The sequence below is a fragment of the Dipodomys ordii genome, unplaced genomic scaffold, assembly GCF_000151885.1.
Source record: "Dipodomys ordii isolate 6190 unplaced genomic scaffold, Dord_2.0 Scaffold4, whole genome shotgun sequence".
NCBI lineage: Eukaryota > Metazoa > Chordata > Mammalia > Rodentia > Heteromyidae > Dipodomys > Dipodomys ordii.
In genome coordinates, this window is record NW_012267220.1 from 20,747,926 (window position 1) to 20,766,374 (window position 18,449).

Consider the following 18,449-nt stretch of genomic DNA (forward strand, 5'->3'; position numbering starts at 1 on the left):
AGGAATAATTGGTGTATATAACATTGTGTTCATTGATTAAATGTATATGAAGGAAATTGATGACCCAAAAGAATGCTATAAAGATTTAACTACCATAGTGAGAGAGGATGCAGTTCTTATTCTATGTAGTATTACAGCAAGGTAATTTGTTTTAAGCAATAACAAATAGCTACATTTTAAAAGTTACAGTGGGAAAAACGTTTTTAATTTTTCATATGATATAAATGAATTAAAAAGAGGAAGAAATATGTCAAAGTATCCATCTGGGCATATTAAATCTGAGCTCTAAGCTTCCTAAGAGTTGACTAGGCATTTAGCTAAATGAGCTTGAAATGAATCAGCGATGGAAATATAAAAGTGAAAACTGTTGACATAAAAGTATTTAATGCCATGACAAAACCAAGACAAAAGGAATTGAAGGAAAAGGATAGAACACCTCACTCAAAGGCTGTTGAATTCTTAAGTAGGATAATGACTGAAAATGTCCACTGGATTTGTCAAAATAAGTATTGAGTGTGACCTCACATTACAGTGGAATATGAATGAGGAAATGTAGACATTATGTGTGAAGAAATTACTAGTCAGAAAAGAAGAGGCTGGAGCAACAGCTGGAGGGATAAAGATTAAAGGCTTACATTTAAAATTATAATAGAGTACATTAAAATGCAGGTAGCAGTGACTTAGTTGATAAAGACACAAGACAGTAAACAGACAAGTGGCCAAAAACCAGGAAGAATTTGTTCTCCAGCCTTGGAAGGAGCTCCAGAACAAAATTTCTAGTTACCAGATAGACGTAAGGAGTTGAACTTCAAGCTGCAACTTAAAAGCTCTCAAAGCAGTTCCTTAATCACTCAGATTTCCTAAGGTCATCTTGAATAACAGATGACAGAGACCCACTCAGCCGGCACACAAAATGATTGCATTCATAGTGCTCAGGGTGTACTGTCTTCTGTGTTCATACCTTCTATTATGTTGTGGAAGAATCTAACCACTAAGAAGAAGATTGTGGGAATTTTTGTTTCAATATAGGTAAATAAAGCTATCCATCTTTCTAGCTATCTGAAGCTATTCAAAACAGAACTAGCCAAAATCCCAAATGCTCTGAAACTTAAAACTTTTTGAGCATCAGCATGATGCCATAGGTGGAAAGATCCCTTTTATGAAACTTTGTTTCATGCACTAAATCAATTTAAATAGTGCATAACATTACCTTCAGGCTACATGTATAACTTACATATGAAACAAAAGTGAGTTTTCTGTATCAAGTGGAGTCCAAAATTATATACATGCAAATATTAGTATTTTATACATGCGAATTATTACGTACATTCCAATTTTCCAAATGATGAATACCATCTAATATCTGACCTCCAAACCTTTCATATAAAATAGTACTATCTCAATTTTTGTCCAAACATTTCAAAACAAGATGGTAAACAGATAAAGAATTTCCACATGTTTGTCTTGTTTAGCAATAATTTTTGAAAGATAATCAATGTAGTACTAATTAAACAATAATGTTTATCACTAAAGTATGAAAAATGCAATGTAAAATTTTCTGATGGGAGGAGTGAAGGAGGTGGGGAAGGGAAGGGATAGCCGGAGAAAAACAAAGGAGAGGATAAAAATGCTCAACAAGAAATGTACTCAGTACCTTACTAATGTAACTATAGGCACCCTGTACAGCATCTTAATAAAATATTTTTTAATGAAACAACTCAAGAACACTTACTGATCTTTTCTCTTCTCTCCTTCTTAAGCCAAATTCCTCACTTTCCATTACTTTTTAGAAAACAGTTTTATTAACTTTCAGTAGTTGTACAAAGGATTCGTGATTCAATAAAGCAGTTTATGATTACATTCTGTCTTGATCAATGTCATCCCTTTCAACATTCTTATCCAAACCTCCCAACTTACACTTCCCTCTTCTCTTAAATTTGTAGGATATATATTGCATTTTCCTTTTGCCAGCTAACATAACAGTGTGCATGTATATTGATCTGTTACCTCCTTCAACATTTTCATCCCTCTCTGACCACGCCTTCCCTTATTTTTCTTAATTTTATGGTATATACAGTGAATTGTTGCCTGCATTCTCCTCCCATTTCCCCTTGCCCCTTGCCCCCTTCGCCTGGCCCCTACAAGTACCTATTTCCTAGTACTTATTTTGTTGGGTTTTGACTTTGCCTTTTTAAGGAATTATACTATTTGAGCTCTCCATAGAGTCTGTTAAACTTCAGTTAATTCATTTGTAACCATTTGTCTACCACTCAGTGCGTTTACTAATAGAAGTTTCGTCACATTCTGGCTACCACAATGAAGGAAACCATGCAATCTTTGTTTCTCTGGGTCTAGCTTACTTCACTTAGAATATTTTCCAAATCTTTTCATTTCCTTACAAATAGTACTCCTTCCTTCCTTCCTTCCTTCCTTCCTTCCTTCCTTCCTTTCTTTCTTTCTTTCTTTCTTTCTTTCTTTCTTTCTTTCTTTCTTTCTTTCTTTCTTTCTTTCTTTCTTCTGTCTTTCTGTCTTTCTTTCATTGGTTGTGGGGCTTGAACTCTGGGCCTGGGCAAAGTCCCTCAGCTCTTCAGGTCAAGGCAAGCACTCTACTACTTGAGCCACTGCACCACTTCTGGTTTATTCGATGGTTTATTAGAGATAAGAGTCTCTCATGGACTTTCCTGCCCAGGTTGGCTTTGAACTGTAATCCTCAGATCTCAGCCTCCTGCATAGCTAGGATAACAGGTATAAGCCACTGGCGCCTGGCTACAATATCACTCTTTCTAATGGATAAGTAAAATTCCATTGTGTGTATATACCATATTTTTTTATCCATTTATCTACTGAGGAGTTTCTGGGCTGATTCTGTATCTTGGATATGGTGAACAGCGCTGTAGTAAACATGGTTGTGCTGGTGGCTTTACTGTATGCTGATTTGTAATCTTTTGGATAAATGCCCAGGAGTGAGATTTTCATTACTTTTAGACACCCACACTTGGGGAGATTGAGGTGGTACCATGATCTGAATGTTGGTCTCTCAAATATATGTATTGAAATTTAATCTCGGATGTGATGGCATTAAGAGATAGAGACTCTGGTACATACGAAAGGGATTAGTGCCTTACAAAGGAAGCCCAAAGGAGCTCATCAACCCTTTATCCAAGTTAAGCCACAGCTAGAAGACACCATCTACTGAGCAGTGAGCTGCACACTAAATCTTCTGGTGCTTTGATCTTGAAGCTTCACAAAAATAAGCATTAAACTTCTGCTGTTTATAAATTAGCCCATCCAAGATATTTTGTTCTACCAGCCCAAATGGATTAAGAAGAGAGATGAGGGAGGGGAGGCTTAAATCCATTCATCTAATTGAATTTGCACTTACAGTCAGGTTTTTAAAACCAGCAATGAAAGTAAAATAATTCTAAATAATTGGTCTGTAAACTTCCAGCTTTTGTTTTGAATATTTACATAGGAGGGAAATTCATTCTATTAAAAACATAAACACAATGTGTAAGAAATCCTTAGGAAGGAAAGAGAAGCCTGGAAAACATTAATATCAGATCAGAAATTGGCAGTGACAATTCTATACCATAGGTAAGCTGGGGGCAGAGCACCCTTAGAAGTCAGGGAATTGGAACCCAGCTTCCGTCTCTTAATCCATGCACAGACATCTGCAAAATGTTGAGCAAATGCTATAGTGGTGCCATGGGAAGTCGGCAATATTGATATAGCTTATAGACAAAAGGAACTCACAAAGTAAAAGCAGACTAAGCAAACCATTTTAAGTATGTCCAAGAATTGCAATTAGCAGTCTCTGTTGAGAGGGCTCTATGTGACTCTATATGACGATCTGGGATGCCTTTCATTTAGGGTCTTAGTAAATATGCCACACTTTAATTTAATTATACTCCATTTTGATATGAAAAAGTGATGAGTTCCTTTTTAGTTTTTTGATCATTCTCTCTAAGACCGTAACTTATAAAGTGCTACTGTTCTGCTAACAGAGTTCAAAAACAGAGCAATGTGTTTAATTAAAGTTTTCTCCCTTCTAGTCTGGGTGATGTTTTAGAAGGAAATGATCTAAAAACATTTTTACTCATTTAAATTGTCATTGTTGTATCTTATCTTGGTATGTTTTGCAATATCTTCAGACTGCCAGTTGGATTAAAAATTTAAAAATAAAAACATTTTACTATCATAGAAATACCACTGTAGATGCAGGAGGTCCTTGCCTTGTATATTTGTTGGGGAACTATACTAATCCTCATGTATATATATATATATTTATATATATGTATATATGTGTATATATATGTGTGTGTGTTATTGTAAAAATACTGTACAGAGAGGTTACAGTTACATGAGCAAGGTAATGAGTACATTTCCTATCCAGCATTGTTACTTCCTCCTTTGTTTTTCCCCTACCATCCCTTCGCTCCCACCTCCACAACTACACTATCCCCCCTCCCCCCCTCTGCAAGCCCCCCCCACCCCCTGGCTAAATTGTAAAGTTCCTTTTTCAACATGGTGTTCTGTGCATATCACTGTTACAATGTGTCAACCTGTATCTCTATTTAAACATTTTTTTCTCTTCCCCTCCCCAAATTAAAGAAGTGTATATACAAGATGCAGGGCACCAACATCAAACACAATGAAGAGAGGAGTTATACCATGGGGGAGGAACATACAAAGAAAAAAAGTCATGTGGTACATTATAAATATGTTAGAAACAATAGCAAGAAAGAAAAAAACACACTTGTGCCCCTATTTTAGGGTTCATTTCGTTTAACATCATCTTATCTGGTCATATCTTCATAGACTTGACTTTTTCTGCTTGTCCCAGACATACTGCAGTTATTGCAAATAAGGGAAAGCATGGGACCCATGTTTCTTTGGGCCTGGCTTACTTCACTTAATATAATTCTTCCAAGCCTTCCAATTCCTAACAAATGGGGCAATGTCATTCTTTCTGATGGAGGCATAGAATTCCATTGTGTATATATACCATATTTTCTTGATCCATTCATCTACTGAGGGGCATCTGGGTTGATTCCATATCATAGCTATGGTAAATAATGCTGCAATAAACATAGTTGTGCTGGTAGCTTTAGTGTGGTCTTGTTTGTGATCATTTGGGTAAATGCCTAAAAGTGGGATTGCTGGGTCATAGGGAAGCTCTATGTGGAGTCTTTTGAGTAACCTCCATACTGCTTTCCAAAGTAGTTGAACAAGTTTACACTCCCACCAACAATGCAGTAAGGTTCCCTTCTGGCCACATCCTCTCCAGCATCAGTTGTTATTAGAGTTCTTGATTATAGCCATTCTAACTAAAAACAAGATACAAATATAGTTATCTTATTACTTTAAAATATTTTCTCCATACATTTAAAATCCTTTACCACCAGTTATAAATGTTTGGAAAAATAAGATGATACATCCATATATTATAAGCTGATCTATTTTGCTTCTTTGTAAAGAAAACATTAGTAACTTGTCTTTTACTTGATTTCTTGTTTTAAAGAGATGAAAAATCACTTCTGTTTTTGGTGATTTGTTCCACTCTTTTTATCATTCTTTAATCATCTTATCATATTTTTGTTCAAAGTGTGCAGTATTCCCAAAAATCCCTTCACTCTCAAGTCCTTGGTAGCATTGATACGTCATCTCAATTTTTTTTCTTTTTTTATTGCAAGGTGATGTACAGAGAAGTTACAGTTACATAAGTAAGGTAGTAATTACATTTCTTGTCAGACTTGTTATCCCTTCCCTCAGTTTTTCCCTACTTTCCCTTCCTCCAATCCCCCCTGTCAAGTTGTACAAATCATTTCCAACATGTTGTCTTGTGAATAATGGTTCCCCTCTTGTCTTTTGTCTCATCATTCCATTGTTCCCCTTCCCTTCCCGAATTCAGATAAATGTATATACAATACCAGGGTACTAAAATCAAATACAGCTACAATAGGGCATATACCATAGGGAGGAAGAACATACAAAACAAACAAGAAATCACATAGCATATTAAGAACAACAACAACAATTTTCTTAGCGGTATGGGAGTTTGAATTCAGGGCCTTGTGCTTCTTCACTCAGTTGGTGCTCTATTGATTGAGCCATGCTTTCAGCCAAAGATTTTACTGGTTATTTTGAAGATGTGAGTCTCACATACTTTTCTGCCCAGGCTGGCTTTGATCTGTGATCCTCCGGATCTCAGCCTATGAGTAGTTGGTATGGATTGTTTTGGTCACAGCACTTTGACAATATCTGTACAGTTAACTTTGTTCCTTTAGGTACTTATCTACTCTCCTTAATAGTGTGAATTTTAATGTTCCCAGCCAGTTATTTCTCCTACAGGTGCATTTATATTTGCATTTCACTTCAAGACTTATGACTTTTTGTTTCTTTGATTCACTTTCATTTTTCTTGGAGTTCCTTATTCAGATTTCTGGTTTTTTTTTTTTTACAATGCAATGTGACTTTATTTCAATATTTTAAAAAACCTAACAAGGATATAAAATATTGTCTCATAATTCCAAACCCTATTTATTGTTTATAGTATGACATAAAATTTGATCTTATGATTTAATTTGTATTCAAAGTATGTTTTCAAAAATATTTAAATAGTAGCTTTATCAAAATTAAAACATGGTAGCTGGTGTTCAGCAGAAATTTTAAACATTAAGAATACTTTTTTCCATGGAACAATTCATGGTAGTATGCATAATCCCAACACAATGTAATCCTATTACTCTGAGATAAGAGTATTGATTAACCTCTCATAATCTTTTTTATTGATTGTCTTCAAAAGTCTGTCTTCTCTTAAGTTTATCTGCTTCAGCTGAAATTTTACTAACAAGGTTTCACGGAAAATTATTTATACATATACGTCTTTTCACGGAACAATTATTTAACATATACCCCTTTAAATACAGTGCTTAATTTAATCTTAAATTATGTTATATATAACATATATATGTATACCATATATATACCTGTGTATATATATGCATATATATATATATATATATATATGAAGTAGAGCCTGCAGTGGGAGGCTAAGGATGTAGCTCAGTAATAAGGTGCTTGCCTTGCAGGCATGAGGTACTGAGTTTGATTTCAGCTTGGTCCCCAAAGACACTAGAGGATGTTTTCTTTTTTTGGGGGGTTCCAGTTGTGGGGCCTGAACTCTGGGCCTGGGCACTGTCCCTCAGCTCTTCAGCTCAAGGCTAGCACTCTACCACTTGAGCCACAGTGCCACTTCCGGCTTTTTTTTCTTTTTGCTTATGTGGTGCTGAGGAATCGAACCCAGGGCCTCATGCATGCAAGGCAAGTGCTCTACCACTGAGCCACCTTCCCAGCCCCGATGTTGTCTTTTTTTAACCTGAAAATATTTCTAGTGAATATCCCAGAAGTGTTATTACCTAGATCTTTACAAAATTCCAACACCTTTTCATAACTAATGGTATTTTTAAATATGTATTTTCTTCAAGTTCCCTTTGAAATTGAGTCAACTTTTTCACAAACCTATTTTAGATCAAATGTTCTCCAACTTCCAGTGTTACATACCTGTTTTTGTTTGATTCTTAGTTTCAGAAATGAAATAAAAGTCTATCTGAAATTGGGGCTGGTAGTATAATGGTATATTCAGTGGAAAACAGGGAACTTTACTGTACATGAGAACTTGGGTCCAAACCTCAACACCAAAATAAAAATAGCCAGTAACTGGTAATAACTGGGTCCGTTTGGCTCTTCCTAAATTGTTAATGACCTCTTCATAGCATTCCATGTGTAAACTAACCTGAAAATAATGATAAATTATTAATTCTATAGAAATATCAATATCTATAGCGCATGTAAAAGCTTTAAGTTTTCTTTTGGAAGGGTTCTGAGGTCTTACATTACTCATTTTAAAACACATAATTAAAAATCTATAGCAAAGTGATATTTATGTTATATTATGTTTAGCTAATACTTGTGAGTTGAGCATGCATTCCAGTCCTTATTATAGTGGTATCTTAGTTTTAAAAGATAGCCTCAGTACTAGTTAGATTACATTCTAGTCAGGGCTGTTCTTCAATAAACATGCAGATTAAATTTAGAATTTTCTGTTTATGTAACTGAATAACCAAGTCCCTTGCTGATGTTGCATTGATGGCGGTCTATGATTCATTAGATTTTCTCATTAGCTAAGTGATGCTCCTGCACACCAACTTCACTCACAGCATGTGTCGTTCAGATTTGTGCCTCAGCGAATTTGCCAAGTGCTACATATTCTGAACCATCAAGTCATTCTCAAATACTTGAACCTCAAATAACAAAATCTTACAGTATGTTTTCTGAGCTGGCCGGTTTCCCCTTTGTGTTAGGATTCTCTAAGAGAGACTAAGGGGCAAGCATTTTCTTAAACATGAACAATACAAGTTGGGTTCTGGTGCTCATGCAGGTAATCCTACCTACTCAGGAGGCTGAAATCTGAGGACTAGTTCAAAACCAGCATAGGCAGGAAAGACCTGTGAGCCTTATCTTCAATTAATCACCCCCAAACCAGAAGTAGAGCTATGGTTCAAAGTAATAGAGTGCTAGCCTTGAGCAAATAAAGGTCAGGGACACTGCCCAGTCTCTGACTGCAAGCCCCATGACAGAAAACAAAACAAACGAACAAACAAAAAACAGAAAGGATGATTGATGGCATTTTGCTATAATATATTTGGAAAATATAAATATAAAAATATAGTTGGAAAATATAAGTATATATAATATATTCAATATATTATATAGTTAAATATTATATATTAAGTATATATTTATATAAATATAAATATATTTGGAAATATAAATTCATGGTCTGTAGTAGCATATGAATTTTACAACAAATTAAACAACAAATTAAACAAAACAAATCAGAATGAAGTAAATTGAACATCATAAGAAATTTTTCTCTACATCAGTCAGGGTTACCATGTGGAAGAAGAAATGTTAGGAAGAATGTAAACATCTCTTTGTCATGTAGCTGTTCATATTAATAAAGAAACACGCCGGGCGCTGGTGGCTCACGCCTATAATCCTAGCTACTCAGGAGGCTGAGATCTGAGGATCGAGGTTCAAAGCCAGCCCGGGCAGGAGAGACCGTGAGACTCCTATCTCCAATAAACCACCAGAAAACCGGAAGTGGCGCTGTAGCTCAAGTGGTAGAGCGCTCGCCTTCAGCTGAAGAGCTGAGGGACAGCGCCCAGGCCCAGAGTTCAAGCCCCATGACCGAAAAAAAAAAAAAAAGAAAGAAAAACATGCTTAATAAGGGGCAGTAGATGACATAACTCTTTGAAGAGAAAACTTTTCTCTGCTTCAACAAAGACTCTTCAACTAGGGATAGGGAGAAGCACAATGTTAAAGCTATTTAATTTCCATAACAAAACTTTAAGACCACTTACTTTTATTCTTGTCATAAAGTAGGCAAAATGAGGTAAAATGAGGTTAAACAGCATGTAGCTATTTAGATAGCAGAACTCTACAAGAATAGATACTGAACTCCGGCCAATATTCTACTGCTTGAGCCACACCACCATCCCTTTTGGCATTAGTTATTTTTCTAGTAGGGGCTCACATCCCTACTTTATGCCAAAGTCAACCCCAACCATAATCCTCCTATTTATGTTTTATAGTGTTTTGATGACAGGAGCTCCACCATGCAGACATTTCCTCTTTTAGGAAGGCAGTGTTGTTGGTGTTGGGGCTAGAACTCAGGGCTTGGCACTGGCCCTGAGCTTTTGTGCGTAAGATTAGCACTTTACTTAACTTGAACCATGTCTTCATTTTTGTCTCTTTTTGGTGGTTAATCAGATATAAGAGAGTTAAACTATGTTTCCTGAGCTGGGTTTGAACTGTAATCCTCTGATTTCATCCTTCTTAGTATCTAGAGTTACAGACATGAGCTACCAGCACCTAGTATTCATATTTTTGAAGATGGAGTTTCAAGAATTTACTTTCTGGGGCTAGCCTCCACCATGATTTTTCCAAGTAGCTGGGATTACAATCTTGAGCCATGGAAATTTGATATTTTTATCAACATGCTATGGTGTTAAACTTCATTAAAAATTCAAACATCATAATAAAGATAACAAGAATCTTCCCAGCTGTTAACAAGACTTAATTCTTATGCTTAAGTTGTTGAATTATCAAGGCAAGAAGAATTCGACTTATTCATACAAAGTGAATTTCTCAACTGCATTCACTGTACAAAAATAACATGCCACCACTTATTCTCCAAGAAATAGATGAAAATAATCTTGATGATGAATAAATAGTAATTGTTCTTTTAGGAAAATACCATGAATATCAATTATGAATGTTTACTGTTGGTTTACCTTTTAAAATTTTAATATTCACAGTTTATACTTTAATAGAAGGCATACTAGATGTCAAGTACTTTTAAACACATTCAAAAACATGGACTTAAATCTGGTCTCAAGCCTTCGTACCCACACCCCACAAAAGAGGTCTTACTAATTTCTTATAGGCCTAGTTTTAAAATTCGCATTTTACTGATAACAAACTGAGGGTAAGCAGCTGCTTTCCAGGGTAAGATTTTTGTTGTTGGTGGTGGTGGTGGTCATGGGGCGTGAACTCTGGGCCTGGGAGCTATCCCTCAGCTCTTTAGTTCAAGGCAAGTGCTCTACCACTTGAACCACAGTGCCACTTCCATTTTTTCTGGTGGTTAATTGGAGATAAGAGTCTCACAGACTTTCCTGCCCAAGCTGGCTTTGAACCATGATCCTCAGATCTCAGTCTCCTGAATAGCTAGGGTTACAGGCTTGAGCCTCCAGCATCTAGCCAGGGGTAAGATTTTAAAAGTTTCAGAGTATGTTCCAGAGGTAAGATTAAAAACACTCCACATTTACATGCTAACTGGATAGTAGTCTCTTTCATGCTATTCAATTAGGAGCATCATATACTTGGAAGGATGAAAAAGATTGAGACTTAAAAGCCAACCAGAGCTACGTCGTGACTTCCAGATCATCTTGGACCACATAGCCAGAATTTGTGTATATTATTGTGTAATGAGTTGTTTTATTTGCTGCAATAGATTTTTGCTATTTGATTTATACTCTATCATTTCCTATATATTGTAAATATAAGGTAATTCGGTTGCATGGAGTTTGTTACAAGATATAAATATAATAATGTTAATACCATCTTTTCCAGCAATTCTCTTTAATCTTCCTGAGTTAGTAGATGTTCTTTCAAGTAAGAAGTACAGTGTTTTATTATATGCTCAAAGACTGGAAAATTTGATATGCTAATCTCTATAATAGTAAAAAGAAAAAAATGAAAAACAAAACAAACTCTCTTGGATATGATGTAAAAACAACCAGAGAAGAGTGTTCCCTTGGGTGAAGCTAATGCCACATGAGGTGTTGAGTAAATCTGTTGTAAGCAAATGACAGATGGTAAGAACTCATTTAAATTTTCAAAAAGCTTTTGCTCTGCAAAAGACTTTTCTTAAAATGATTTATATTTATATCTCAATAATAAAGGCTCTGATTAAGCATTGCAGTTGTCACTGGTATAAAGGAAAGTACAGTCTTGAACAATCTGTTTTAGTTCCATTTGTTCATTTTACTAATCAGTCTTTTTTTGAACTATTGTTCAAAAGATAGTGCCTTTTTGCCCTTTCTGAGGTATCCTCAACTTTGGCTAATGATAAAATGTTGTAACTTTCTTTCATCCTCATTACCATTTTCATTGTTCTCCTTAGCTGGATGTGTTTTGGATGCCATCCTGCCCTGCAGAGAGCTGCAGGACTCCATTGGATCTGCTCAGGCACCTGAGCCTAATTAATGAAGTTTAACCACTCTTTTAATCACAGGTGGAGTAAATCCATCTCTGAGGATTGAATTAATACTTTACAATGGCTCCCCAGACATATTCAATGCCCATGGCATATTTTAGGAAGAGAAATGGTGCAGGACACATTATGTCATGTAATGGTCTGGTTGTCTCTGCCCATAATTTGGTAGAGAAAGTATGCTATTTGTGCATTTAATTGGGAAAATATAAATGATCAAACTTCAAATTATAACAACTGAACTGAAAAAGACAAAGCGAGAGAGAGAGAGAGCAAGTGAGTGAGGGAGAGAGAGATTGCTCTGGATAGGAGAGAAAGAAAACTCTACAAAGCAGCAGTCAGTCAGACGTGACAAATGGTCTTCTGCAGCCCCTCTGGGTTCTCTGCATCTTCTCTCTGGTTAAATCAAGTGTCATAACCATTGCAGTGGTGAGAACTCTGGCGAAGGTAAGGAGCTAAAAGTAAGTTACAAAAAGGATAACCTCTCAAAGAATCAGTGGAAAGGCTGGAGAGCCCAACTTGAGACAAGAATGAGCATGAAGCCATGAAAACAGCACACAAGCCCAGAGCCTTCTTCAGCTGAGAATGCTGACTATTAAAAGAACCACCAAGGCTGCATGCATGGACATAAATTCCACTGGACTCCCAGGTTGTTGCTATGAGATATTTCATTCTTATCAATTTTGCCTTATTTTCTCAAAACTCCAAAACCCAGACAGGATTACGTCATTGTCTGGGCATAGGACACAATCTGTGCTTCAGTGATCAGAATGCGAGAAAGGCTCCTGGAGCTGACAACCTCATGATGGGCAAACAGACTCTGCCTCCCCTAAAGGCTTACAACATATAACTCACTATTTAGAAGTGTTTCTAATGATTTTTAACCAATAACATTGGCCTACTTCAATCTTCATTATCATATATACCTATAAACAAAGCTGCAAAGAGTTACCAATTTGGAAATCTACTGAGTTGTCTTCTTTAAATCATATTTGCCTCAAAAATATAAAGGCATTGTAAATAATGAGATAAGCCAGGTACTGGTGACTCATACCAGTAATTCCATCTACTCAGGAGTCTGAGATCTGAAGGATAGTGCTCCCAGGCCAGCCTGAGCAGAAAAGTTCTCTGTACACCATCTCCATAATTATTAGCCAAAAGCAAATATGGAGGCATATCTCAATTGGTAGAGCACGAGGTGCTGAGTTTAAATGCTAGTGTTAGCAAAAGTAAATTAAAGAATGAAATGACATAACCCTACAATATTTCTTTCTATTTCATATATATGTATATCTATAGATATAGATATAGAGAGAGATATTACAAAGATACTGTACAGAGGGGTTACAGCTCATGAGTAAGGTAATGAGTACCTTTCCTATGGAGCATTGTTAGCTCTCCTTTGTTTTTCCCCTACTATCCCTTCCTTCCCTACCACCCAAACATTCTAATTCTTTTCATTCGAAAAGTGTGCCTGGGAGAACAGTTGAAGAATGGAGCACATACTTGATAAGTAGGAGAACTTGAGTTCAACCCCAACACAATTTTTAAAAGACATATTAAGGACCTGTGAGATACATGGTATATGGCAGTATACATCTTAATATAAATATGTCATATGCATTAAAGAATGTATAAATATGAAGGATTGTTGCCAACATCAAAAAATATCCATGCACTCATTTGTCATGAAGTTTGAAAACAGAGATGAGAAGTAAAGAAGGCTATGATAACCATGAGATTTAGGAAAATGGAAAATCAGTGCTGAGATATTTTCCTGTTACCATTTCTTTCTTGAGACATGTTCCTTCTGTCAATTCAACCATTTATTTGTTTCTTTGCCTGCTTGCCTTATGGTGCTGGGAATATTCTGCAGGGTCTTGCACATATTAAGCAAGCACTCTAACATTTGAGCTATGTCTCAAATCATGTGTTTTTATTTTATTTATTTATTCATTTATTATTTATTTATTTTGTCAGTCATGGGGCTTGAATCTGGGCCTGGGTGCTGTCCCTGCTCTCTTCAGCTCAAGATGAGCGCTCTACCGCTTGAGCCACAACGCCACTTCTTTATTTTATTATTGAGAGGAGCATGGTCCTTTTTTAGACTGGCCTTGGCCTACTGAATTTATATGTGCCTCTGGGATTGCAGATGTGTGCTACTACCCTACCTGCATGGCATCAATATATCCTCCCCTCTTTGTATGTGTAAGTGAACATCCTTACAAAATATATCTCTAGAGAAGTGGTTGGTTTAGTAATGGTACCTTCACCAAATGTAATGGAATTTTGTAGATGTATAAAATGTGCTTCTTATTTAGAAGCAACATGGCGTCACATGCATGACTGTTGAAAAAGTCAATGTGTCTTCTGATTATATTCAGAGAAGCCCTAAAACTACAACAGGCAGGTACACATTTTCAAATAGATTTTGTTGTTTATCTGCTCACGTGTTTGATTCTAGTAAGAATTCTTCATTGCTCACTGCAAGAAGACAAATGTGATCAGTGTACTTCCATACGATTGGATGGGCTTTATCAAGAAGTTTCCATTTTGGTTCAGCTGCTGACATTGGGAATTTAGTAATGGGCAGAGTCCAGAGCCTTCTTAAGAGAAAACCTGCATTTTTCAGCTGGTGGATCATTTTTACCTCTCCTTCTTGGCTGTTTTGTACATGATGTGACTGAAGGAAGAGGACAATTGACTCACTAGATAGGTCATCTTGTCATTCAGATTATTAAGTCTACAAAGTGAGTATCCTCAAGTGGACATTTATAGAGAAAATAAATGTCTTCATACTTGCTCATTTCAAGAATTTCATTCATAAATCATTCCCTCAGAATCCCAACCTTGTGACATGAAATGCTTGATCATCTCACTGATCTCAGTTGTCTGGCCAGATACTCCATGTAATTTATGGACTGCTTCCCTCATGTACTCCCAGAGGAGGAATTCAGGGGCTTCTACCTGGCCCTTCACTAAAAGAGTTTTTACTCCATACCTCAAAAAGATCAAAATCAACATAGATTCTTCCAGTAATTAAATGTATCTCTACTGACTTGAAATTTTGTGTATGAGAAAAGAACCACAAATGCGTCTACAGTCATATTCTTTTAGAGTCCCCAGACTGACATCCAATAATATTTTCTGAGACTTCTGGGTAAGACATATTTTGCTCAGACTTAAGGTAATTGATACTTTTAAAATTATTAATATTACTTAAACTGCATGAATCCTTCAATTCTGAATTCCCTAAATTCAGTGCAATGGGCATGCAGTTTCTTAAAATAGCCCATAAAAATGGTTTCACATTCATATTCTTCCTTCCAGGATCACGAGGAAAGGGTGAATCATGGGTGTTGCTTTTGGCAGACAGCTGAACTTGCACCGAAATTACTTAATGGCATTTTCTGAATGTTTATACTACTTCCCCAATTGTCCAAGCAGTGTGTGACCTGTAGACTTTGGTATATGCTTATTTGCTCTTAGGGTTGATTTTTTTGTTAATTCAGTAAACGCATTAAGCTAGGCACCAGTTGCTCACTCCTACAATCCTAGTTACTCAGGAGGCTAAGATCTAAGGATCATGGATTGAAGCCAGCCAGGGCAGGAAAGTTCATAAGACTCCAATTAATCACCAAGAAACTGGAAGTGAAGGTGTGGCTCCAGTGGTAGAGTGCTAACTTTGAATGTGAAAGCTCAGGGACAGTGCCCAGGCCCTGAGTTCAAGTCCAGGCCTGTCACATACTCCCATACCCATACCCACTCCCACACCCACACAGCATAGTGCTGCATTAAAATTTGTGCTTAAGTCACATGCAATTATTGCTTTGAATTTAGAACATAAAAGCAATTTTATCTGTGTAATTTTAGACATACAAGTATGTCTTAATAAATAAAATACTAAATCTTCCTTAGATTTCATCATGCCTCTACTATAGTGAGCCTGAGGACATTCAACTCAATTCTTCCAAAGAATATCTCCATTTGTTTGTGAACCTGAATTTGAACCTGAGGCAAAATCTTAAAATAGCTTTCACTTTCAACATATATGTCTGAAATCAAGAAAAATATAGTTGGGATCCATCCTACAGCTGTAACAGATGGCAGGTTGACTACGATCATCTGAAAAATGCCTGTATTGAAGTTTCTTTTCATGTAACACTTGAAAATTTACAGACTCTTGATCCTGTGTATACTGAACAAAAAAAATACATTTTCCAAGTTTTGAACCCATCGTTTGTTGGACTATGGGCTCTGATGGTTCAATTTCTATAAATATCTTTCTATGCCTTAGATTCTTTATCCTGAAAATAACTTGGCAAATCTACTGTTAACTGTTAGAAAACAATGAAGTCCTAACCTTAGAGAGTCATTCCTCTATTCTTTCAATTCATCCTTGGTGTGTTCTGAACATTTTCTACCCAATCCTCTGCTAAATGTTTTATATACAGAATTACTGAATAGATAACATTAAATAGATAACATTAAATGGTAATACATTATCTGGCAATCATATGAACAGGATTGTAAGTAAAACTGTACCATAGTTTAGAGTTATAAAGGTAGAGAATGAGAAGTTGTTTCTTGTAATGAACAATGAAATTGTCCAAAGTATGTGGAAGTAATTGAGTAGGGAAGTGGTAAATGTTGTGAAAGTACATACAGAGAGACACATTAGAAAAGAGGGCACCATTAGCTAAAAAGTACTCCTCAGGACAAAGTTTAGTTGTCTTAACTTACAATTCTTCCAACTTTTCAGATCATTTAGTGTTGACATACATATCCAAATTTAACAATATAATAGAGATTCTGAATCTCCAGATTTGGTAGACCTCCCATAGTCTAAATCGAATGAGTTTCAAATGTTAGTTTCCTGTTATCCTTCAGCAAGAATTTTGTGATAAATTTAAACCACTGTGGTTAAAAAATAACCCAGGCTAGGAAGGTGGCTCAGTGGTAGAGCGCTTGCCTTGCATGCATGAGGCCCTGGGTTAGATTCCTCAGCACCACATAAGCAGAAAAAGCCAGAAGTGGCACTATGGCTAAAGTGGTAGCGCTCTAGCCTTGAGCTGAAGAGCTGAGGGACAGTGCCCAGGCCCAGAGTTCAAGCCCCATGACCTACTCCCCCCACCCCCCAAAAAAAACAAAACAAGAGCCCTTAAACTAGTCCCACCTAGATAAAGTTTTGATACTAATCTTTGTTCACAGCTGTCTGGGTAAAAAGTTGTGTCACTTGCTTTAAGTTCTCTATTGCTATCACATTTTTATGTTTATTATTATTGTTAAAGTTTTATGGTGTTAGGGATTGAACTCAGGATTGTCTGTGCCTCCCCCCTTTCCCACCCTCCCCCCGTTAGCAGTTACTTGGAAAGTGGCTGGGTGATAATGGTACTTTGTGCCTCGGAAAGGTAATATGGATTGCTATTAGGTTCTTCTTGTGAGAGGTGTACTGGTTTTGCCTATCATTCCTTAGAGACTGGACTTTCCAATATAGAGCACAAAGAAATTCTTATGGTACAGAAACTAAACACTTGCTCCTAGAAACATTATTTGTAAAAGTCATCTCGCTACTACAATGTGGAGTTTCTTTAATGTTTGTCATATTTTTATATGTTGAATGTAGGTAAATAAGTGAGAAAAGTAAATAACTTCAACATGGTGGCTTTCAACAGTATCTTACCTATAATTAAGTAGTAAAATGTCAGAAGTGGAGCTGTGGCTCACGTGGTAGAGTACTAGGTTTGAGCAAAAAAGCTACAGGACTGTGCCCGGTCCTGAGTTCAAGGTAGAAAAAAGGAAGGAAGGAAGCAAGGAAGGAAGGAAGGAAGGAAGGAAGGAAGAAAGGAAGGAAGGAAGAAAGTGAAAGAAAGAAAGAAAGAAAGAAAGAAAGAAAGAAAGAAAGAAAGAAAGAAAGAAAGAAAGAAAGAAAGAAAGAGAAAGAAAGGGGCTGGGGAGGTGGCTCAGTGGTAGAGTGCTTGCCTTGCATGCATGAGGCCTTGGGTTCGATTCCTCAGCACCACATTAAGCAGAAAAAAAAGCCAGAAGTGGCGCTGTGGCTCAAGTGGTGGAGCGCTAGACTTGAGATGAAGAGCTGAGGAACAGCACCCAGGCCCAGAGTTCAGGCCCATGACCGGACCCCCCCCCAAAAAAAAAAAAAAAAAAAAAAAAAAAAAGGGGGGAAGGATGGAAGGATGGAAGGAAGGGAGAAAGTACGAAGGAAAGAAAGGAAGGAAGAGAGAGAAAGAAGAAAGAAAGGAAGGAAACAAAAATAGTTAATGCTAACATTATTGCAGAGAGGCTGAAATGAGAATTATTAGATTATTACTTTCAGTTATGAGGCATCAGATTCTTTCCTTGGATACTTGGGGTTTTCAACATTCATATTTTTCCTTTTCTTTTATAGGTGTGGAGGGGGGGCGGAGGTGGAAGAAAAGAAAATCAAATATGGAGTCCTCTCAACACTATACAAAGTAAATGAAGCAATAATGGGAAATGGAGAATTGTAAAAGGCAAGCATAACTTATTAAAAGGAAAAGATGGATATACTATTCATTATGTGTCCTGTTCTTTTTACTTTTTACTCTCTCTCTCATTCAATAGCTTATGT